This window comes from Lissotriton helveticus, chromosome 10, assembly GCF_964261635.1.
Source record: "Lissotriton helveticus chromosome 10, aLisHel1.1, whole genome shotgun sequence".
Lineage (NCBI taxonomy): Eukaryota > Metazoa > Chordata > Amphibia > Caudata > Salamandridae > Lissotriton > Lissotriton helveticus.
This window is the reverse complement of record NC_136071.1, coordinates 196009476-196034958: the sequence shown is the minus strand read 5'-3', so window position 1 is coordinate 196034958 and position 25483 is coordinate 196009476. Positions and strand designations below refer to the sequence as shown.

Below are 25483 nucleotides of genomic sequence, written 5' to 3'. Positions count from 1 at the left end.
ACTGTGGTGGTTATGCTTTTAAATCAATTCCCAGACATACAGTGAGATGTTATGACAGAAGTAAATGGTAGCAAGAATATGTGGTATTGTAGTTATGCTACAATGTTGTAGTAGCAGTATATTTGCTGCTAAGATGTTGTAGTGACATGATACTTTGAGCTTTAAGTTTTGGGAGATATTGTTTTTTCCTTTTTAGGTTTAGTTCAATTTTTCATTATTTTGTGATTCCTGACAGTTGCAGATATATTATTTTGTAGTAATTGTTATTTTACTTTGTGTACTCATTTGCATCCCAGGTTAAATTGTTTTACATTTAATATTTTTATTGCTGTAAAAAGTTTCCTTTGTTATTGTGGGAATGGATATGTGTTGTGTTGAGCTTGGAATGCAGATATGTCATCTGTTCCCTGAGGGTACCAGTCATCTTAGAATGATAGGTCCGGAAGATTCCAGTATGACAGTTCAAGCTGGGGACTGAAGGAGTGTGACTGCTATCTCTCAGTTGGTGCAGACATATCCAATAAAGTTCTGTAAGGTACTTCCCTCATGTGTCTCTTCTTCGTGTGAACTTTACAACACATATACTTCAAACAAAGTATTTTCAGACAAAGTGAAAAAATATTTCAGTAGGAAATAAACCATCTTTCTCTAATATTTTTGTTCAACATTGGAACCAGACCTTAGTGAAGACACATGACAATTGAGATACCAACTCCCAAACCTTTAATGTTCAGAGTGAAAGTCTAAGACTTTAATCCTTTGCCCACAAGTGATTCATTCCTATGTTGGATCAAAACATAACTGTTCAGCGTTTTTTAGTTTTAATTGGCAACCATAAATATACTTTTAACTGTTTGTTTTTTTGGACAATTTCAGGGGGTTCTTAAAAACGTGCATTAAAGTCTTAGAACCAATTGTAACCATAGATTCACTTCAATTGTTTTTTTCAGAGAATTTCTGTGTTTTTGAATACATAATCCTTTTAGATTTGAACCCCTGGATAGTCAACCTCTGCTGTGCATTACATTCAGCTGTGCCAGGGGAATCTCCATGCTTCTTTCTATGCGTATGCTTCTTATGCTAGACAGTGACCCCCAACTATGCTGAGTAAAACAAATTGGGGGGGTAAAGACAGGAGAAGGACAGAGAGGTCAAAAGAATGAAATAGCAAGAGAAGTGAAGTTGAGGGAGAAGGGAAATAGAAATGAGGTGAAGAAATGCATGAGATACTTCCAGTAATTCCTCCTTTTTGGGAATGATGGAAAACAGACTAATCTGAGCCAAAAATACCAAGGGTACCACCACTACAAAACTCGTAAATCTTTATCCAGTAAACATTGGTTGTAATGAGCCCAGGACAGTAGATACCCACTGTGTTTGGTGAACCACAGAAGTAAACTTAGCATGGCTAGGCCCAGTAGTGAATAGTCTCCTCATCACTACTCTTCTGTCTAAACATCTACCTTCATTCCCAGTTTTCATAAGGATCCGTGACAGGTTACTTCCAGGATTACGGTGGTCGTTTTCATGACAGTGTTGTGTATCCTCTACAAATTATATGATCCAGTGGTGGAGTTTGGCACTGGCAGAGGCTGGTGCACATCTGAGGTATGCCCATATTTAGATATAGTCCGCCTGCAGTGTGTACTGAAATTATAGTGGGGCACCTATGAGCAGTGCACAGTCCCTATAAGTATGAAAACCCCCATCAATGTGCACAGTTGTAACCTCCCAGCTATTCTTACCTTTGTTTCAAAAGCTCCCCTGCATCTATAACTTTTTGGTAAGAAATGTTGGGATTCCTGATCATGAGTGAACCCTCAAACTGCTGCTCTGCTGCCCAGAGAAGCGGTTGATGTGCCTGGAATATGATGTAGGCCTTTCATTGGGTCTATCCAATTTCTAGTCTGAAGGGGGGTAGCCCATGCCCTTTCTACAGGCACTAAATGGTTCTGGTTTTATTAGTTTTGAGGTGCATTAGCCCTCCTTTTAAATTAAGTATAGTGGTCCTGAGCAGATGGAGAACCTTTATTGATTTATGAGTATAAATGCTCTCAAACATGAGAATAGAATGTTCAATATTGGTATAAAATATTGGAACTTGTGTGCACAGCCGGTAGGTTGCCATCACTAGTGCTGTGCCTGTCATGAGGTTTACCCTTAGCTGATCACAAACATCTTAGTTCTGCCTGGAAGTTGGTTTCATGATGAAGAATGGAAATTGTCCACTCCTTCTCTTTTGTCTTGAGTACACATCTGAGTGAAATATACAAAGTGTCTTGTCAGAGCAAAGCCATGGTGATTTTATATATGTATAGGAAATTGGATTTAGGCAGAGGACCAACACAATGCATTCTGGGAAGAGTGCAATACATGCTCTTCCCAAATGGTCCTCTGAAAAGGGAAACTCTGCCCTCAAATCGTTGGTTAAAATTCTGTACTACAGAGGATGCACAGACCTGCATTGGCAATGATCTACTACCTAATAACCAGGTTTTGAACATATAAGCTGGAGCTCACCTCCAGCTTGTTGAACATCTTCTAAACACATTTTCTAAATATTGTTTACAAAAATGTTGTTCCATTGGATGTAGATTTTCTATTATTAACTGGACAATAATACTTCTACAGTAATCTGGTACCAATCCCTTTCTTGATGATGTTGCATTGCACATCTTCACTTTGGCCTTAATCTTAACTTTCAGCAAGCTTTGTTGAACAACTGTAGAAAGCTCGTATTGTGAGGCAGTTCTCAATATTGTTCAGTCAGACCTGCTGAATTCTGGGAATTCTAGTTTTGCTGAAATGCTTCCATCATTCAGTCATATGACTGTTTTCATCTCTTCTTCATCAACTACAGGCACAGTCTGAGACTCCAAGATGCTTCTGTACCTGATGGCACTACTGGGCCTGTACTTTCTCTTTCGCTGGTTCAGAGAGACGCAGGGTCCCAAATCTCCCTGATAAGTATGTGCTGATCACTGGCTGTGACTCTGGCTTTGTAAACAAGCTGGCACGACAGTTAGACGAGCGAGGGTTGCTGGTGCTTGCAACATGCCTGACACAGAAGGGGGCGGAGCAGCTTAAGGAAACTACCTCCCAGCGGTTGCAAACAGTGATATTGGATGTCACCAACAACACGAGCGTTGCTGCCATGGCACAATGGGTCAAGGAGCAAGTGGGAGGCCGAGGTGAGGACCTAAAATTTGTCTTTCATTGCTAAAGAGACCTACTCTTTTGAAATCATAAAGTCAGCAATATTGTATTTGCCAGTTGTTAACATGCTATGAAAATATTCTGCAAGTAACAATTTCATTGGTAATCCCACAGGAGATTAGATAATAATAGCATTATTTCACCAATATTATTGAGATAACACAAATGACTTCCCATTCAACCATATCCCTGAGTTACATCAAAGAAAGACACATCCCATAACTTGTGTCCATGAAAACATTATAGAAAATGATGTCACAAGATCTCAGAACACAATGTCATGACAGAAAATATCTATGTTGATTTTGTTGACAAAAATATCGTTAATATCATTTTTTAATTATTCATATGTATTTTAGTAAATATTTTATTTGTCAATGTTATAAATTATTTGTATAATTATTGTTAATGTTTTTTAATATAGTTTGTAAATTTGTTGTGGTTTTTAAATGTAATGTAATAGTTTATTGTCATTTTTAGTGCTGTAGTGGTTTGTAGGATCTATAGGGGTAGAAGGTGGGAAGTGAATTCATTATAAATAATTGTATTTAATAATAATAATTTAATTGATAATTAATTATGCATATTGTGTCATTAATTTTTTAAGTACGTTTTAGGTGCAGATTGTGGGGTTTGTAGGGGTATAGGGTGGGAAGTAATTTAATTATAATTAATTAATTATTAACTTTTAATTAGTTATCTAAATGAATTGAATTGAAATTGGATTTATGAAGTGCAGCTAATGCCCGGAGGCGTCTTGGTGCTATAGACGAGCTGAGAACAGAAGGGACATTAGTGTAGTTGGCAATCAAGTTAATTACTTCAGGTGGTCTGTGCGAAAAGCCACGTTTTCAGACCTTTACTGAAGCTCATCAAGGAGGGTGCTGTTTTTAGGGTAATGGGTAATGTATTCCACAGCAGTGCTGCTGATCTGAAAAGGCTCCTGCTTCCCCATGTGGCATTCTTGAAGGGGGTGGTTGCCATGTTCTGGCCAATCCTGAACGTAAGTGTCTGTTGGAGACATACCATTTTAGTTGGTTCCTTAATTGGGTTGGTCCTTGGCTGTGTAGTGATTTAAAAGCCAGGCATAGGACTTTAAACTTGCATTTCTGCCTAACTGGAAGCCAGTGTAATTTTTTTATGGCTTCTCTCGCTGATACAATTTTGGGGATTTTTAAGATGAGACGTGGTGCCGCATTTTGTACCATCTGAAGCCTCTTAATCAGGCCTGAATTAATGGTAAAATAGAGGCTGTCGCAGTAATCTGAGCGGGAGAGGACCAACGCCAGAGTCACTGTTTTCAAAAGTTCCTCTGGTATGTATTTCTTAATTTTGTTGATTAATCTTATAGCACAAAAGGAAATGGAGGTGACTTTACTGACTTGGTCCTTGAATTTGAGTTCTTTATCAATGATGATGCACAGATCCTTAGTTTTAGTGGAGGGTACAGGCAGCGCATCAAGTATTGGTGGCCACCAGTCAGGAGTCCAGAGGGAGGGTTTATTACCAAAAATGATAACCCCCGTCTTAGATGCATTCAACTTCAGACAGTTGCTATCCATCCAGTCACTCACATTCTTAATACAGGTCTTAAAGGTCTCACCCGGGTGCTTTTCTCCATTTGTTAGTGACACCACAATCTGTGTGTCATCAGCATAGGAAGCTAGGGTGAATCCTGCTTCTTTTATTATCAAGGCTAACGGCGCTACATATAGATTAAAAAGTGTGGGGCTCAGGGCAGAGCCCTGAGGAACTCCACATGGTAGGGAGAACTGTTTGGAGGTTGCTGACCCCATTGCTACATTTAGTTGCCGGTTGGTTAAGAATGATTTTAGGAGTTCAAGTGCAGTGCCTTTTATTCCTGCTTACTGCAAACGGTCAGCCAAGATCTCATGGCTGACTGTATCAACGGCTGCCGAGAGGTCAAGCAGCACCAGCGTGGCCATTCCTCCTCCATTTAGGATTACACAGATTACTACTGTGGCTGTGATTAAGACCGACTCAGTGCTATGATGCTTTCTGAAGCCGTGTTGTGTTTCATCTAATAGTGAATTATATTCAATATGCCCGCTGAAATAGCCAACCTATTTAAATTAACAGAATTATATGCTAAGCCACTACAAAACAAACCTGACAAATAATTTGCAATCTCTACCACAGGTGCCGAAATGGGATCCAAACCCCTCTCAATACACCAAACATTCCATCTTCTCCAAGCTGATCCATATACCCTAGATGTTCCCTTAGACTAACCCTGGGCGAAGCACTACGCTACGCTCGCGTAGTTTGCGAAGTTTGCGCAACTTCGCACTACGCGAGCTGCACGTAGCACAGTGCAAACACGCGTAGCGCAGCGTAGCGTAGTGCAGCGATCATTTTTTGCTTGTTCGCGGTCCTCAACGTCATGTTCGCGACCGCGAGCAAGCAAAATGACATCCCGGTGAGACTCTCAACGCGGGGAGGTCAGGTTTTTCATTGCGAGTGGTCGTGCATGCTCGCGACCGCTCGCGATGAGAAACTACCAGTTTGCGTTGAGAAAGCTGCAGCTCGAGTAAAAATCTACTCGAGCGGCAGAAAACTACAACTCGCACTGTGCAAGATGCCGTTTTCAATGATTGCACAGTGCCGGATGCTTGTTCGCACTGTGCAATCATTGAACATGCATCTTGCACTGTGCGAACATGCTACTACGCAGTTCACGTAGTGCTACGTGAAGTTCGCGTAGTGCGAAGTGCACTTCGCATAGCTTCGCGTAGCGCTACTTCGCGAACTACGCCCAGGGTTACCTTAGACCATGATTTTGACACAAGCTCCTCAGCCTCCTTTGATAATCCCTGCATTTGCCAAATTCTCCTGAAATCAGCCATGCCATCAACCTTAACTGCCCAGAGACCACCAGATCGTGAACATTTCCCTAAACATCCAACAAAATTTCCTTGCAATTTGGAAGAATTACAGGATCCTCTATCAACAAATTCATCACATCTGGAAACCAAATTTGAGTTTTCCAGTAAGGTGTTATCAGGACTAACTCTACCCCCTCTCTTCTGACCTTGTTCAGAACTCTCTGAATCATTGAAAAGGGGGGAAACGCATAATTTCTTCCTTCCTTCCAACTCTGAAGAAAAGCATCCACCCCCTCCGCCTCTGGATCCGGTCTCCAACTGTAAAACTCCCTTAACTGAGTGTTCAACCTGTCTGCAAACAGATCCACACTCAAAGGACCCCACATCATTTCCAGGCTCAAAAACACTCCCCTCTGTAATCTCCAATTGCTCGCATCCCTCAGGTATCTTGAACACCAATCCGCTTCTACGTTGTTCAATCCTGGTATATACTGTGCCTGAACCATTATCTCCCTTTCCAAACAAAACTTCCAAAACTCCTTTGCCAATTCCGCAAACCCCTTTGATCGAGGACCACCCATCTTGTTCACATAGCGTACTGCTGACAGATTGTCCATCTTCAGCAGCACACAACATCGCACCTTGTCCTTTACAAAACTCTTTATCGCAAACGAACCCGCTAGTAACTCTAAACAATGTATTTGCATTAGACCTTCCCCGTTGCAATCTCTCCACATCTCGCTCCCCATCCGTACAGACTCGCATCCGATTCTATTTCCATCTCTGGCATAATTCCAAATATTGCTCGCCCGTTCCATGCTTCCAAGCTCATCAACCACCATTCTAACTCCTCCTGAGACTCCTGATTCATCATCACCTTCTGTGAATACCTCACATCCTTCCTTAAGTAATGAGCTTTTAACCGCTGTAACGCACGATAATGTAGGGGGGCAGGAAAAATTGCTTGAATCGAAGAGGACAGCAGACCCAACAGACGCGCTAACTGCCTCAAAGTAATCCATTCTGCCGACTTCACTCTCTTCACCTCTTTCCTGATCTTCCTTACCTTCTCCATAGGCAATTTCAAAACACAATCCAATGTCTGTATCTGGAAACCTAAAAACTTCATCTCCTGTTTCGGATCCACACAAGATTTCTCTTTGTTTACAATAAACCCCAAATCCTCTATCACTTTTACTGCAAACTCTGTCTGCTCCTTGGCCAGAATCCTCTCTTCCGCCATTATCAAAATATCGTCCAGATAAACTATCAGACGAATCCCCCTGGATCTCAACCAAGCCGCAATTGGTCTCATCACTTTTGTGAAACACCACGGAGCTGATGTCAAACCAAACTGTAGACTTTTGAACCTCCAGCGCTTTCCCAACCATCTGAATTTCAGAAAATCGCTCTGACTCTGACACATTGGAATTGTCAAATAAGCATCCTTTAGATCCAGCCTTGTCAGCCAGTCTCCCTTTCTCAACAAATCCCCCAACATATGTATTCCTTCCATTTGAAATGGTTGTAAACGACCCAATCGTTCAACTCTTTTAAATTTTTCACTGGCCTCATCTTTTTGTCCTTTTTTTCCACAAGAAATACATTGCTCAGGAAACAACCTGGTACTTCTTCTGCCAACTCTATTGCACCTTTCTCTTCCAATTCCAGTACCTCTTTTGTCACCAACTCTTCCATTTCTTTTGAAAACCTCAACAACTTTGGAATTCTCTCCTGAACTGGAATACTGATAAAATATATGCAGTATCCCACAACAGTCTCTAACACCCATGAATCTTGTGTTATTTCCTGCCACCTGGAAACAAACTGGGCTAGTCTGCCGCCCAGCTTTATTCCCATAGATAAAGGGTCTCGTAAATAACTTACCTGAGACTCCTCTTGGTCTCCTATCCGATCTTGAACCTCTTCCTCTACCTCTTTGAGGAAAGAAACTTCCCTGATCGGTTCTTGTAAACCCATATCCTGCTCCAAAACTAGAGCCATATCCTGATCCGTATCCTGATCCATAGGGTCTGTTACCTCTTCAATAACCATTCCTGGTAACTCCAAATCCTCGGCCGAGGAATCGACCCCTCGTTCAACCGGCCGAACCAAAAACTCATCTTATATCTTTTTGAGCCTTTTGTAACGAATTAAATGTACCTACGTACTTCGCCATGTCCTTGACGAAGTCATCTCCGAACAGAATCCCATCACTCTGTTCCCCCAACTCTTTACTTGCTAAATCCGCAAGTGTGGGATCGATTTTAAACAATATGCTTTTTCTTCTCTCCAAACATAAAGCTGCATATGTATTGCCAAACAAACAAATCGCCCTTTGCACCCACTGGCGCATCTCTCCAACATCAATCCCAGTATTATTACTGTGAGCCTCCTCACACAAATCAAAGATTTTGGTCAAGGGTCCCAAGATGTCTAACAACCTGTCTTGACACCCCTTTAATCCTTTGTCCAATCCTCTCCTTGGATCCCTACCACCTTTATTATTAATAAAGGTCAACATCTTCTGGTCAAGTTCAGGCGTAAATGCCACCTTGCTATTAAGGGTAGGCCTCGGACACTCTGATCTTAACCTAGTCCTTACTTCCTTTGGAATTTCTCTCCTGATCCAATATCTTATATATTTCGCAATGTGTTCCACTGGGGACCACTGGGGCGACAGAGGGTGCTGAATAAGCAAAGGATCGAACATTTGTTTGCCTTGTGGGTTCACAAAATCTTCCAATTCTAACTTAATCTCACCCTCATCAATCTGCCTCCTTTTAACCTGTACCTCCTCAACATCAGAATCCTCTAAACTCGAACTGCAGGTGAGCTCTACATCACCGCTTGTAGAACTTGTATCTTCCCCTTTATAGCCATCTCTTCTTTAACTTTTTGTTCCTTTTCCCTTGTTGTTTTTCCTTTCACCACATTTTTCTTCTTCTCCTTCCTTTTTGATACTTCTCTAGAAGTACCTGCTACTATCTCCACTTCCTCTGTGGTGTAGAAACCATCCTCCTCTCCAGACCTCTGTCTGTTCTCTATTTCTTTCACCCTTTTCTCCATTGTGCTTTCTATTCTCTTTTCTATAGAAGCACTTAACTCTCCAAACATATTTTCCATATAGATCTTCATTCTTTTCTCAATTCCTCCTTCGACATTCTCTATTCTTAAAATGTCACCTACAAAAAACCTCAACCAGAAATATAAATCCTCCTTGAATTACTCTTAAATCCTTTTTCCTACACAAATTACCAATATAAATTGCCTCACAAACTTCCTAAACTACCTCACACCAAAACCGACACTCCTCAACTGAACTATCGAACTTCGTCTGACTGAAATTGACACCATTCAGTCAGACGATAAAACTGCCCCAAAACATGGCAGCCCACGTTTGCTCAATAGAAACCACACGTTTCCCAAAGAGCTAAGATGGCCGCCGCATATTACGCTTGTACGGCGGCTCATCTGTGACCAAACACCTCTCCATACAAGATTCGACTTCTCGAAGCGCTCATGCCACTGTACTCGCGCTCGCTCATGAGACTGAACTCTCGCTTGTTAGCGCTCGAGACATGAGACACGCGCCGTTCTACCCTCAATGGTTACGGTAACCTCCTACTTATAATACGCTTACTTTATACCTCATTAAATGGCACTAAAAATAAATAAATAAATAAAAAAAACCTAAAAAAAAACTAATCCATTTCTCGTGATTTTCAATTTTAACATTAAAATCATACTTGCTTTTCCTCCACATTATCCAACAGATTCCTTTCTTTCAAAAACATTACAACCATATTCCTCTTCACACAAAATTTTCCCAAATTAATCCACATTCAATTCATATATCCAATATCAATTATCTTAACCCGGATTTTAACATAATTCCATTATTCAAATAATATTATAACAGAAGACAAACAGAGTACTTATCTTGTGTTTGAGCAGCAACAAAAGAGGAAGATGGCTGCTTGTCATTGAGCTTTATACATGTTCTAAGTTCTAGAATGTTGCAAATATTCTAATTCTATGATGTTATGTTGCTGCTGTGTTTAGGTAGTAATAAAGGATATGACATAATGTTGGCCTCCGGGCCTTTTACATAAAAACTCTGATAGGACAGGGAAGGAAGTGTTTTGTAGCCAACTCAGATACTTTTGACACATAATGCAGCCTGTGCAATAAGGTGCGGTGGTCAAGGGTTAGGCAGGCCATAACGGTATCTATTAGCATTAGCAGGCCTCACACCTATTGTCCATTACCTCAAGAGAGGTGTTTTGTACAACTAATAAGGTTGTGTATGTTCCTCGAATTAGTAGTTTTTATGACCTTGTGGATCGAAACTATGGTCAAGATTTACCAAGAACTTGTGTTGTTCGTGTGTCACGCAAGTCAACGCAAGGCAACACAAGTGCTTAAATGACATTTACAAAGCCATGCAAATTGAATTTTGTGTGGCGTTGCTTCACTTTCAACCCACAAATTAATGCAAGGCAGCGCCTTGCACAGCCTCGCATAACCCAGCGCTGGGAAGGAGTTATATAGGTGGAGCATGGGCGTTCCTGTGCATCCACCCTTGTATTGTGACGTAAACCCAAATTTAGTCAAGCCACTAAATATGGGTTTGTGTCAAACAGGGGCCTCCTATGTGACCATGGCGTAACAAAGAGAAACATCTGTATTTCTTCTTGTTACTTTCTCTTTGCATGTGTGCTGCAATTTGCATCATTCTGTGTCACACACAAAGAGAAAAATACATCTAAGTAATAGTTTTTGTGCAGGAACGCCTCCCTGTACAAAAACTACCCTGATCACAAAAAAGGCACCTTGTGGCATGCCGCAGGGGTGCCTGCATTGGAGCCAGGCTAACAGAAGAGCTCCACCACAAAGACAGAGAAGTACGCCATATCTTAGTAAATATTGTGCATTTCTGCTCTCCCCATTTCATGCGACACAGCGTAATAAGTTCCCTTGCTGTGTTGCATTGCCTGAAAGTTTAGTTAATTTGAGCCTAGGTTTTTGTTCGAAGACGTGTGATCCGAGAACTTTTAAGTTCTTTTGATACATCACTTGTTCGAAATGACTCATTAACAAAAAGTGCTAGGCAGGAGACAGTTGCAGGATGTAACAATACCTAGTAATTGGGCCCCAAATTACGTAGCTGGATTCATATCTTGAACTATTTGTTTCATTTCATCCATAAATACCCACCTTAAGAGAAACTGGTCTTGAGCCATTACCAACTCCCCCAGGCCTTGATCTGAGACAATAGTTTTTGCGTTGAAGTCTCCTGCAGTGAAATACAGCTATTAATTCCATTGTGGCAGTGCTTAATTGGAGCAGGTGGTTTCATATGCTCACCGATGGCACTTAATGTCACCCCTGGCATTTATAACCATATGCCACATGGAGAAGCTGTTTGTCTAATTTAGTGTTGTGCACAACAACAGCTGTTTATTAATTCAACATGCATTTAAAATGACTAATATCCGCCTTCAAACCCATTCCTATAGCTTTACAGTCTGAATTGTCACACTTGTGTGAGTGTGAAGGTTATTAGTTATATTGGTACTGTCATTGGCAGCTCTGGCCGCGACAATGGGTGGTGGAAACTGCAATGGCCTCCTAATGAGGGCCCTGGTACTTATTTATTAATTTATTTTTACAAACTAAGCATTGCTTTGTTGGTGTTGTCTGGTGTAGATCGGGGGTGGGGGGGATGATCCAGGGCTTTATTTATGAGCCCTCAATTTTCCCCTCAGACCACTTGAGGTCTTACATGTTGCACTTTTTAAATCTTTTCTCTGCAGGGCTTTGGGGCCTGGTAAACAATACTGGGGTTGCGTACCCAGTAGCTCCTAATGAGTGGCTGTTGGTGGACGACTTCAGGCGGGTGATAAATGTGAACTTGATCGGTATGATCGACGTGACCCTTGCCTTACTTCCTCCTTTGAGGAAGGCTTGTGGAAGGATCGTCAATGTGTCCAGTGCAGCAGGAAGGCTGTCTATTTTGGGAGGTGGATACTGCATTTCCAAATTTGGAGTGGAAGCTTTCTCTGACAGCCTGAGGTGAGTGTCTTAAAAATTGCAATTTAGCTTTTGCTCATTATTGCCTTGGAAAATCAACTCTGACCTATATCTGGATAAAAAATGTGGCTCTCTCTACAATATTCTGCTTTTGAAACTCCCATCTGTACTTAGATTGCCCATTAAGGACGTAAAAACAGTACTGCACTTTTGGTTTTACGTTTTCGTGTGAGTACGTATTTTTCATTTAAAGTAAATGACTGCAGCAACTATAAACCATCAATCAACTTGTGGTGTGCTTGTTGCTGTTGTCATTGGTAGTGTACATTTATTGAATTAGCAGTGTGTGATGAAGACACTAGTTCGTTTAGTTGGGATAGAGGGTTGTTTTGAAAGTAAATAAATTGGTGGCAAATAATAATATCCGAAGCTTAATTTGTTAAAACATCAATAGTATAGATGCCTCTAGGGCCAGATGTAGGTAATTGTGAAATACCGATTTCTTAATACCTAATTTTACCGATTCTGTACTAAGGACTCGGTATTTCCGATGTACGTAAAGATTCGGTAAAAATTACCGAATCGGTATAAATCGCTAAAAAATAGCGATTCAGAATGGATCGGTAAAAAAAAAATGATCGAAACCCCAATACCAAATCGTAAATACCGAAAACCAATACCGAATTCGGTAATTGTGTAATCAGCCAATCCTGTGCATCCCCATTACATCCCAAACAGGAAGTGGCCACACCCAAGCAGCTACACTGAACCTGGATTTGACTGTGAGGTAGGGAGCAGAACAGAGAAGCCAGGAGCAACACAGCTTTATTTTGCAACCAAAACCAAGCAAAATGGCAAACCAGGAGAGGGAGAAGGAGGGAGCTGAAAGGAAAAGTAAACAAAAATTTAGTGAGAGGGAGCTGGAGGCCACCAAGGACCATGACAAGTTGTTTGGCAAGCAGTCCCTGCACGTGCCAGAATCGCAAAAAAGGCAGATATGGCTTGCAATTCAGAACAAGATCAATGCCATCGGAGTCACCCAGCGGTCCATTGAGGACCTTAAAAAAAGATGGCACGATCTGAGGAAGACTGCTAAGGCGAGGATGGCAGAGAGGCAGAAGCAGGCCAGCAAAACTGGTGGAGGGAGGAGCACAGCACCTGCACCAACTGCCCTGGAGCTCCTGGTTGAGTCCACCCTCCAGCCAGGGAGTGTGAGTAAGGTTGGCGACGCAGACAGCTCAGCCAGAGCTGCCAACAAACAAGGTAAGATGCATGCACAGCATGCTGTGCGCCCCCTCCCTACCCCAATCCCCAGAGAGGCATAGGGACTCCCACTCCAGTACAAGTTTTACTCATAACCTGCAATGCATTATGGGAGATGTAGTCAGAAGTAACACATGTCAGAACAGTCAGTCCAGCAAACCCAAAGGCAAGTGACAGCAATTAGCAAGCAGAGGACAGTCAGTGTGATTGGTAGGCATTAAGTTTATTACAATGCAAATGCTGCCAGATAAGTGAGCATATCTACATTCTGTCTACACAGGTGAGTCATCTCGCAGTACAGCAGAGGGGAGCAGATGAAAGGCACCCAGGCCAGAGAGGAGACAAGAGGAGGAGGACCAGTCACCTGCAGGGCACACCACCACTACCACCACCACCATCAACGCCACCACCACCACCACCACCATCACCATCACCATCACCACAGCTACCATCAACGCCACTACCACCACCACCACCATCACCATCCCCACCGCCACAATCAACACCACCACCACCGGTGGAGGTGTCCGAGGAGGACTGCACAGGGGGCCAACAGTCTACAGTGACTGAGGACGGCAACAGGGCAGGGTCACAGTCCCCAACAGAGCGTGCGCCCACACCTCTTCCTGACGCTACAGGGCAAGGGCATCCGGTCCTCACTTCCAGGGCGAAGATGACAGTGTGTTTGCTGGGTTTAAAGGCAACATGCTGAAGTTCCAGCGCCTGCAAGGGAGAGCAATCAGGTCAGTGCAGCGGGAGATGGCACACATGAATGCTCACATGCATCGCATTGAGAAGGGCATCATTGGCATGAACACCACCATGGCTGAGGGCATGAGTGACGTGGTGGAGGCTGTGAGGCAGCTCTGCAGCAAGTTGGAAGAGGACCGTCTGTCTAGGCGGAGGGAGAGGCAGAAACTGGATAATTACACCAAGGTGGTGAACCTCCTGTCCACTGCAACCTCTCTCATGTGCAGACGCTCAATAGCTATACAGGAGGAGATGGCACACTGCAGTCAGGATGTGGCTAGGGGGACGGTCACAGTGACCATTGCACTTGAAGTGCTCCAAACAGACAAGGTGGCAGCTACGGCTGACGGGGGGAAAGTGAGGAGGCTACTAGCCGTAGTAGCATCACGCCTCCTACCACAGAGACCAGGAGGCGCAGCGAACACCACAGCACGGGCCTTGGACAGACAGGCAGTGCGGCCAGTGGGGCAAAGGAACGTGGCAGTGCAGCGTGTGGGCGCAAGAAGTAGAGCCAGCCATGATATGGTTGTACTGAAGTGTGTGATGTAACCCATGTTTGTATGGACACTGCAATTGATCTTGGTAGTGTGCTCTGGTCATTAAACACCATCACTCAAATACAGTAACTGGCTATGTCTCCTTACTCACTCAGAAATAATTGTGTGTTATCTCATCCCGTCTGTGTCTCCCATCCGGTGCTGCTGCCACACCTGCTGCACTGTGCTTTGGCTGTGGACAGTCCTCACCCTCGTCCTCAGAGTCAGTTAGTTCCACTGCTGTTCCTTTCTCTGTGGCAAGGTTATGCAGCATTTGCAAAAACAACAGGTGATGGACAGAATGCAGAACAATGTCATACATTCACCCCAGTACAGAGATCTGGGCCTAAATTCATCTTTTTTGCTCACCATGCCATTCCAGTTTGAGCCCAGCCATATGCAAATCAGTCTTGACCCTGTCCCCCATGGGAACAGTCCAGCCAGAACTGCCAAGCCAGGTCCTCCCTGGACTGGAAACAAGCATCCAAGGACCGGTTTCGGGCTTTCAGCCCTCATCAGCCTGGATAGCTTGATTCCAGTGGCATGGAGAGCACGGGACTCACATCTGAGTATAAGGATGGCAGGGTATGCTCAGACGTGAGTCCCTTGCTCACTTTGCCACTGGATTCAAGCAAGCCGGGCTGAAGACGGCTGTAATGCCAGAAACCGGTCCTCGGAAGCTTGTTTCCGGTCCAGGGAAAGCATGGCTTGGCAGTTCGGGCTGGACTGTTCCCATGAGGAACAGGGTCAGACTGATTTGCATATAGCCATGTCTGAACTGGGGTGGCAGAGTGGGCTAAAGAACGGTGATGGATCAAACCCAGATTTTTTGACTGGGTGTGAGTGTTTGATTTGTTCAGATGCTCCGTCCATCACCACCCCCTTTTGTACCGCTTTGGCCGCCATAAGTGTGGCAGGGTATGCTCAGACGTGAGTCCCTTGCTTACTTTGCCACTGGATTTAAGCAAGCCGGGCTGAAGATGGCTGTAATGCCAGAAACCGGTCCTCGGAAGCTTGTTTCTGGTCCAGGGAAGGCATGGCTTGGCAGTTCGGGCTGGACTGTTCCCATGAGGCACAGGGTCAGACTGATTTGCATATAGTCATGTCTGAACTGGGGTGGCAGAGTGGGCTAAAGAACGGTGATGGATCAAACCCGATCTTTTGACTGGGTGTGAGTGTTTGATTGGTTCAGATGCTCCGTCCATCACCACCCCCTTTTGTACCGCTTTGGCCGCCATAAGTGTGGCAGGGTATGCTCAGACGTGAGTCCCTTGCTCACTTTGCCACTGGATTCAAGCAAGCCGGGCTGAAGACGGCTGTAATGCCAGAAACCGGTCCTCGGAAGCTTGTTTCCGGTCCAGGGAAGGCATGGCTTGGCAGTTCGGGCTGGACTGTTCCCATGAGGCACAGGGTTAGACTGATTTCCATATAGCCATGTCTGAACTGGGGTGGCAGAGTGGGCTAAAGAACGGTGATGGATCAAACCCAGATCTTTTGACTGGGTGTGAGTGTTTGATTGGTTCAGATGCTCCGTCCATCACCACCCCCTTTTGTAAGGTTATGCAGCATTGCACATGTTGCTATTATTTTGCAGCAGATGATGGGGCGGTACTGACGTGCACCTACTCTTTTGTGGAGGCAGCGGAAACTGCTTTTTAGTAGTCCAAAGGTGCGCTCCACAACGTTGCGCGTTCTTTTATGTGCCACATTGTATCTCCTCTTACTTGGGGTGGATGGGTTGAGGTATGTGTTGTGCTTTATATTATCTCCTTGCTTCCTGCTCAGCCAGTATGTATGTGATGTCAGTATGGAATGTTGAATGAAGGATGACAGAGTGAATAGAACGTTAGTGTGCCTGGTGTGGATGTGGAATGACAGTTGATGAGAGAGGGCTGAGCAATGACCATCATGTTCCTGGTGGGGTATTATTCCTGTTTATCTTACTTGAAATAAAGAACTTCAAGAATCTACTGACCATTCATCATTTCATACACTACATTTTGGCGACGTTTGGAGAACTCACAGCGTGCTACATCCTATTTACAAGGTACCTTCAAGCAGTACTACCCTAAAGAGAAGAATTCAATTAAGGTAAAGGACTTTTAAATTATTAAAGTTTTCCCCAAGCTACCTGGCACTCCAAAACCCCACCAGTGACCCCGAAATCGGTCGCCCTAAACTCTCATATGTGCCAGATCTAGCTCAAATACTCTAACTTGCCAACAAGTAAAAGGGAAAACCTGTGCTGCTAAGAGAAAAGGAAAACAAAAGATTTCCTTCAAAATTCGATTGTGTGGAGTACAGCGAATTAATACTGAGATTCACAAAGTCTGACTTTTGTGGAAGTCTGAGAGCAAGGAATTTATATCAAATGTCCTATGAGTGCTTTACAGTTTGCTGAAAAAACGAGTGGTTTTCATTGAGAAACGGGTGATTCCCATTATAATCCTATTGTGTGGAAGCCTGTACTTCAAAGCTAATTTCAGGACTCGGGGCTTTTCATAAGACAACACATACAGTTGATTGTTTGCTGATTTTGGATCCGTAAATATACCGGACCTGTTCCTACCAGTTTCAGATTTATCTGTCACTCTCCCAACAATCCTGGATCAGTATGAACCCCATCTGAGGAGAATCCGACTAATCCAGGACACAGCGGAGCTCTAATGACAAGTTAAAGAGAGATCGGTAAAGTAATCTGGCTCACTCGACATCAATTTCAACGTCAGGTCAGAGTTATGTATTTTATCCATTGAGCGAGAGAGAATTAAGGGTTGCTGCCATCTACTGGATATAAAAGGAACTTGTATTCAATTGGAATTGTATCCTAAATACGAGATTTATTCGTGATTTATAATTCAAGGCGTAAATCTACAAAGATTACGGAGCCTCGGACTATATGCTCAGTGACAAACAGTCCTGGGAAGTCACTGCCAATTGGTACAGGTCAGATTGTGCTCCAATTCATACTTGTTTTGATATTAAAATTGGGCTCATTTTCAGTACTTGGGAATGTCTGACAGTTAGAGGCATATATCGTGCGACATTTGAACCGTACACGAGGGCATTCTTACCTCGAGCCTTGTCACGCGATCTGCTTACTTCAATAGAGTCTCTGTACAATCCTCCGGAAGTTCACCGCTCCTATGACGTTGTGGGAGTCTGCAGGAGCACGCATCTGCCGAAAGCCAGCCGGTACAAGCGTCGGAAGACGTGATGCCATTTCGAGATTCAGACACATCTTTCAGTGCTTTCATGACGTGCCATGCATTACTACCCTGGAGATCACCACTACAATGACGTTTTTGGAGACTGAAGGAATCTTTAGTAAAGATTGAGTCCTCCAACTTTGGTTCGTATCTTCATATGGACTAAAAGTGCTCACAAAATTCATTTTGAAAATTCTCTAACTCTGTTCGAGATCGGGTGAGACACCGATCACCATGGAAAACATTACTTGGTTAAAGAATTTTAGTTTCACATTACTTCGATATTTTACCATATTTTAATATAGTTATATGTTTCATTGGGAATCATATGACATTACTTTATCTGCATTACTGAGTTCAGTCGATTTAAGTTAGAGTACCTTACTGCTTTTACTCACATTTTACAGCTTTTATTCGATCTGTTTAGTACATTGAGTAAATGTTATACATACTATTACATACTTACCTGGCGAAATTACTCATAATACAACCACATAACGAAAAATTTTCATTTATTAGTTTAGATTCCCGTTACTGAGGGTTCTAGGCATTATTTGATTCATTTAGGGTATTTTGTGTTGGAGCCGGTCTCTTCACATTCTAGTAATCTACAGTGTGAGTAGTGCACACCCTATACACTGATTCTACCCTTCTTGGTTTATTTTGTGTCTAGCATTAACATCCTAATCCTAATTTTATTCAGCGTGTTGAATCTGCAATCTGTTTATGAAATGTTGGAATTAATTTAAAGTTTAACAAGATACAATCTTCACCTATCTTAATCTATTTATTACACTCTATTCTCATTTCTTATGAGTGGTTTCTCCTGTTCTTCTCTTTTTCCATCTATAACTTTTTCTCTTTCATTTGCTCGATTAATAAGGATCAAAACTGCCTTGTATTATTTTCTATGAATTTTAACTTGTCTTTTCCCCTTTCAGATACTTTTCACATTTCTTATGAATGATTTCTTCTGTTCTTCTCTTTTTTTTCCAATTTTTGCTTTCTCTCTTTCATTTGCTTGGTTAATGAGGATCAGAATTGCCTTACAATAATTTTATGAATTTTAACTTGGCTTTTCCCCTTCAGATGCAATGTTATCAATTTTCATCCGTTAATAGGGTAGCAGTGATGTTTATATAATTTATACAGCTATGTTTAAATAATTTATACTGATATTTACAAAATTTTATGCAAGGTGTTTTTACAGCTATTCTTATAATTTAGTAATCCAATAGTATGTATTACGTTTTATGCTTCATACAGTATTTCAAATATGTGTTACTTAAATGTTTTTACACTAATCCATATAAGTATGTTATATATTTATGCTTTATACAACAATTCAGGTATGCATATGTTACGTTATATGCTTAGTACAGTGCTTCAAGACGGTTTTACTTTCAATGCTAAGTACAGCAATTCATATGAATCTATATTACTCTCAATGCTTGATACAGCAGTTAGTCTGTATTACCTTCATGATTTAATTTATTGTTGTTATTTATATATTACGAATTTAGTACTGCAAATTTAGCTTCATGATATGATGCTTCTTGTTTTGCTGACACTTTAAGTTTAGAGGTTATTTTCTTCGTAGGGTAGTTCAGAGCTGGTCTCTATACATATTCAGAGTGGGTTGTGCGCACGCCCTTCCTACTGCTTATACCCTACATAATCTTTTACTTAGCTTCAGCTGTACCTTCTTTGCAGTGGTTATTCTATACATACATCAGTATTGTTGCATTTTACAATTATAATGTTCCCAAGGAAAGGGGATGTGTTTAGCTATATTTACTTAGTCTATTTCATTCTAGTCTTAATTTAAATATGCATATATATTGCAAATTTTATCTTTCGCAATGTATTATATTATTATGTTTATTTTTCGTTGAAGAAAAGGAGATATGTTGTGCTTTATATTATCTCCTTGCTTCCTGCTCAGCCAGTATGTATGTGATGTCAGTATGGAATGTTGAATGAAGGATGACAGAGTGAATAGAACGTTAGTGTGCCTGGTGTGGATGTGGAATGACAGTTGATGAGAGAGGGCTGAGCAATGACCATCATGTTCCTGGTGGGGTATTATTCCTGTTTATCTTACTTGAAATAAAGAACTTCAAGAATCTACTGACCATTCATCATTTCATACACTACAGTATGGTGTTAGGATAAATGACCGCACAGTATATGCACTGTCACCTAAATGGGAAAGTGCTATTAATTTGAGTCACCAATACATTCATCCAAGGTATACATCAGGGTGTGTCACATTGCTTTACCTAGCAGGTATCCTTCTCTGAATTTACCAGCAGCCAGATGTATATAGATCCCACTGTTCCTGAATATGTAGGAGTCATGGGTACTCCCTGGAAATTTGGCCACAATGTCAGTAATGAGTGTAGTCTGCATCACATATCACCTGCACGTTGATGGAATGAGTGGATTTGCGGTTGTGGTATATGTATTCTGTAGCTGCAGGTGGGCAGATTAGTATGTGGGTCCCATCAATACACCCTATTACATGTGGGAACTGTGCCTTTTGGTAGAAATCCAGCTTTGTCTTCTGAAGTTCTGCCTGTGTGCTGGCGAAGTGTATGTAGTAATGCATTCTCTGCATCAGGGCATCCAAAAAGGAGTTGAAGAAATGGGACAGGCAACTCTGTGACACACCACCTGCCGCAGCTATCACACCCTGGTAACTTCCTGATGCGAGTAGGTGCAGTAGGTGCAGGTTACAGAGCACCTACACATGTGTTGGTATTTGTGTCTGGTGCCAGGTATGGGTGAAGGTCCTGTATCAGGTCTAGGATGGTTTGTGGGTGTAGCCTGTACCTATCATGTATTTCTGCCTCAGTCAATTGGAACAGTGTGACACGCAGTCAGTACACATGCTCTTTCCGTCTCCAAACCCTCAGTCCTGCTGCTCGTGAACGTAGACGCCTTGCTATGACGTAGAGGGCCCCCATTGTGTTCACACTGTTGCATTTTGGGGCTGTTTTTATACACTGCACTTGATTACCACCTGCTGGCACACCCCAAATATGGATTGCAGGGAAAGAGCAATCCCATCTACCTACAAGAAGGTAGCTTTGATGAATTCCGCTTACCATAAAGGTACAGAGTTTTAAGGTGCTCAAGCAAGGGAAAAGGTAATGGGAAGGGAACAGCATGGAACAAGGCCTGTAAGAAAACACCGAAAATGATCACTAATACAAATCCCTATATCATTATTTCTAGTAGGTATGGAAAAATCAATACATACCTAATATCACGCAGTACTCTTAATAAGAGTCGTAAATGACCCACTACACAATGTCTGTGCTAAAGGTTCTTTGACAGTGCATGAATATTAAAAGGAAAAGAGAAAATGTTACCATCCACACTTTCTTTCTTGACACAGATATGCTTTCATGACTATATGCATAGAAACACTCATACATACCACAAAACTTGGATAGTACATGCCTAAATAAATACTTTCTTCAAGAACCAATAATCGAGTATCTGACAATTCTCAGACCTCTGTGAGAGATAATGTACAGAACTTCCATCAATGCTGAGAAAGGATCCTGATTATTTATATACAAATGGCAATGCCTATGAAGAGACGTGCTATACCATAATACACAAATGTTTTCTTGGAGCAAGGCATTCCATTGTAGAAGAGTAAACCAAACATAGGTCATGTACTTGATTCTAAGCTATATTCCAAGGTTAATCCACAAGAAAAGCAACAAAGTCAATGTTTCATGAGAATCTCTCCACCAAGCAGCATTTTATAACGCTAAAACAATTGCAGGCAAAGTACTAGGGAAAAAAAACTGAAATATAAACAGCATCCTCCTAGGTGCTGAATATAGACTAAATTTATGGCGCTAGCGCTCTTTTGCGTATCCGACCCCCACCTCAAACAGAGAGCAGCCGTTCGTCCGTCGTGCTTAAGCTACAAAAGTTCAAAGAGCTCACAGCGCTGTTCGCGCTTACCGTGGGTGGAGGAAAGGACACAAATGCAGCCTCAGGAAGCTGCCAAAGACTTCCCTATATTACGGCAGCATGTGCTTCAAATGGAAAACACTCCTTGAAAACACCCAATAGTTGGGCGTGTCTCCTGTGAACGAAGTCACAGGGGCCTCAGTCCCACGCTTCTCCGCTTGAACAAATCAGATGAAAGAAATTCCGCACAACGACATCGTGCTGAAGCCTTTTTACCTCAGAATTTCGCCCATCAGCTGGGGAGTATAGGCCCTCAGAATCATAGGATGTTTACTTTGGGTGGCCTTGTAAGGAAAGAATAGCATACTAATCTGTGTACATTGCCAATAGTCTTACAATTCACTATGTATCCACACTTAGATGACATATAGGTTATGTCCTGCTCAAATCCTGAATGTGAAGGTACTTTAGTAAGTCTAAATCATGACAGGTGCACAAACCAGTAAAAGAGCTGTGGAGGTGTATATGGCTAAATGTATTTCTGCTGCTAGTTATGGAGCAGGCATCTGATGCTATGTTTAAGTTTAAAATATAAAAAGTTTATTTAGCAATTGGTATAACACAATAGATGAATATGCAAGCATGTAAGTACATTATAATGAAAGGAGTATGAGAGATCATAATAAGCAATAGAAAAAGGTTACAGTGGAGAAGAACAAAAAGGTAAAAATGGAAATAAGAATGCAAATAATATAACTATCCTAATAAACAGAAATGTATATCAATTATCTATATTGGTAATAAAGAGTCATGGAGGTTTGTGTACCTCTTCAATCTAAGGATTATGTGAGCTGGCAGCATTTGCAGAAAAGTCCAGTAAAGTCATCAGGGGTAACCAAAGAACATCTCTTTTGATGGCAAGAGATATTGGATTAATGTATACTCTGTCAAGTCTGTGATTATTTCAGACACCAACCACCAGGCTTGAAAAGATGTGTTTGAAGAGTCTTTCCATGCTTAGGCAATTTGCTGAAAGGCAAAGACAAGAAGTAAATCCAGTACATGAACATTGTCTGAATGAGAAGACCAGTCCTCGAAAATGCTTCCCAAAAATATTGGTGAAAGTAAAAGGGATGTGTGTGTGAAAAATATAATTAATCTGCTTCCAAACTTTTAACCAATATTGATATGTGGAGGGACATTCTATGTGGAGCGACATTCACATAGCATATGTTTAAGGTCACAGGGTGTGGTATTGCAGGACCAATAGGAGGAGGTAGGATATATTCTACGTAGAGTGGCTTCAGTGATCAATAGTCTATTGTAAATAAAAAATAAAGTTTAGATGGCATTAGCTGCTATAGAGAATTTCCGTAATTTAAGCAACATTTTGTTCCATATATGAATTGAAAAAGAGGTAAATAGGTCAGATTCCCATTGCAGTTCCAGATCTGTTTTGTATCAGATCTTCTGGAAAAGTAGTTCATTTATTATATATTTGGGATGCTGAGGGAGAGGTTAACAATATGGGGGAGGGGCTAGGTGAGGGGCAGGAGAAATAAAAGGGATATTATCTGGGAGATGATGCTATACCACAGATATTAATGATATATATTTAGTATAATATGATGAGGATATAATGAGGGCAAGGAAAGGTGTGATTGTGCTAGTGTAAAAGGAAGGCAAAAATCAATATTAAAGAGTTAATGAATCCACCTTAGACCTTTTTCATGCCAAGACTTCCAAAAAATAGTTTTAATATTTATTTTAACATGTTTAATGCCAAATTGAGGATTGGAGAAATTGTTCTCTGATATTCTGATGTGAGATAAAAATTGGGCAGAGAATCTTTCACCCATTTTTTAGAATAGGGAGAGATAAGGATACACGTTTCTGACTAAAGATCAAAATTCTCGAACAAAAAAAGGGTGAAGAATGTTTTATTCAATATCGTCCCAGAGTGGTGGAATAATAGATTCTTCTTCAATAAGTAAAAAAGAAGCTTGTTTAAGAAAAAATGCTGTGTGGTAAGAACGAAAATCAGGAAAATTTACACCTCCCATATGTTTGGAGTGTTACATTTTTGGAAAAAGATGCAAAAAATGTTGTCCCTCAAAAATTTGGGAAAAATGTAGTACATTCTTTTAAAATAAATGTGTGGGATATTTATAGGAATATTAGAAAGACAGAAAAATATTATAGGTAGTAGCATCGTCTTTATCATATTTTAACATCCAAGATAAGAGCAGAGGATTCCATCTAGACGTAAGAGAAATTAGGGTTGTGAGAACCCCTATCAGCTTCAGATAAACTGTCTGATTTAAAGAAACATTAAACCATAGACCAAGGTATTTAGTTTTATCTTGATACCAAAGAAAATTAGAAGAAGCTAAATCAGCATGAAAATATAGTTTATTTAAAGGGAGAATTTCACATTTGTCGCATTTAATTTATATCCTGAAAGAGAAACAACGTTTGTAACTTCATTCAAAAAGACAGAATAGAGAAGTTTGTGGATGTGAAATGAAGAAAAGAATATCATCTGCATATACTGAAAAGTTTAGCTGTTTGCCCCCGTATTGAAAACCCTTAATGCATGAGTTCATATAAATTGTTAGCAAAAAGAGCTCCAGTGCAAGAATAAATAATAGGGAAGAGAGAGAGCATCCTTGAAGAACACCACAATGAACTGAAAATGACAGAGAAGTAAGACCATTAACAATGATGGATGCCTTGGGAGAAGAACTTAGCAAGGAGATGAGATTAATACATTTACAACTAAAGCTGAACCAAGAGAGTAGAAAAAGATAAAAGGCCAACTAACTCAGTCTAAGCAACGTTTTGACATCCAGAGAAATAGCTGCTAAAGAATATTTATAAGATTTGGACTTACTAAAAACATAAAACATACATAACAAAATGATCTAGCGTTATCAGAAATATGTCAACTTTAATAAAGCCAGAATGTTACCTTCCTAATAACTTAGGCAATAAAAGGTCTAGACAAGGAAAAAGGGTCTGCAATTTTTACGTAGTGTTTGTTTTCATTGAGAATAAGGCATATTGAAGCACATTGAAAGGAACATCTAGCAGAGTTAGAGGACATAAGGTGAGCAGATTGCTGATATAATTTGGGAATTAGAGGTTTGGAGAAATGCAGACAAAATTCTGTAGTGAATCCATCAGGTCCTGGGGCTTTTTCCTTTTTGATGGACCTATAGCCGTGAGAATGGAATCAATTAGAATGTCTTCATCTAGTGAGGAAAAATCTATATCAGGATCTGGAGATGGTTTGACAGATAACAAATATCGAAGTATATCGTTCTGATTAGCATGATATTCTGGAGTGTATAAATTTCGGCAGAAGTTAGTAAGTTCAGATAGTATATCTTCATTTTTATAAACAGTGCGATTATTGGTGAACAAATTGGAGTCTACTTTAGCCCAATCTTTTTTAATCTTGCGATAATTAGCCGCAGTTTCGCAGCTTTATTTTATCCTCCATAATACTTTCTGCCAGATTTTTTTGAGATATGAAGTAGCATTTTCTGTGGAAATATTTTTAAAAGCAAATTTAGCTTGACTCAATTCCTCCAGACAGGTTATAGATTTAGAAAGGTAATAAGTGTGTTCTAATTGTTTAATATGATTCAGAATTGTAATTACCTTCTTGGAGGAAGATTTCTTCTTG

At 41.2% G+C, this 25483-nt stretch overlaps 1 pseudogene; it reads left to right on the top strand.

Annotated features, from left to right (window-relative positions):
- The first annotated feature begins 2880 nt into the window (after positions 1-2880).
- Positions 2881-25483, top strand: part of LOC144785115 (retinol dehydrogenase 7-like) — a 46537-nt pseudogene continuing 23934 nt past the window's right edge.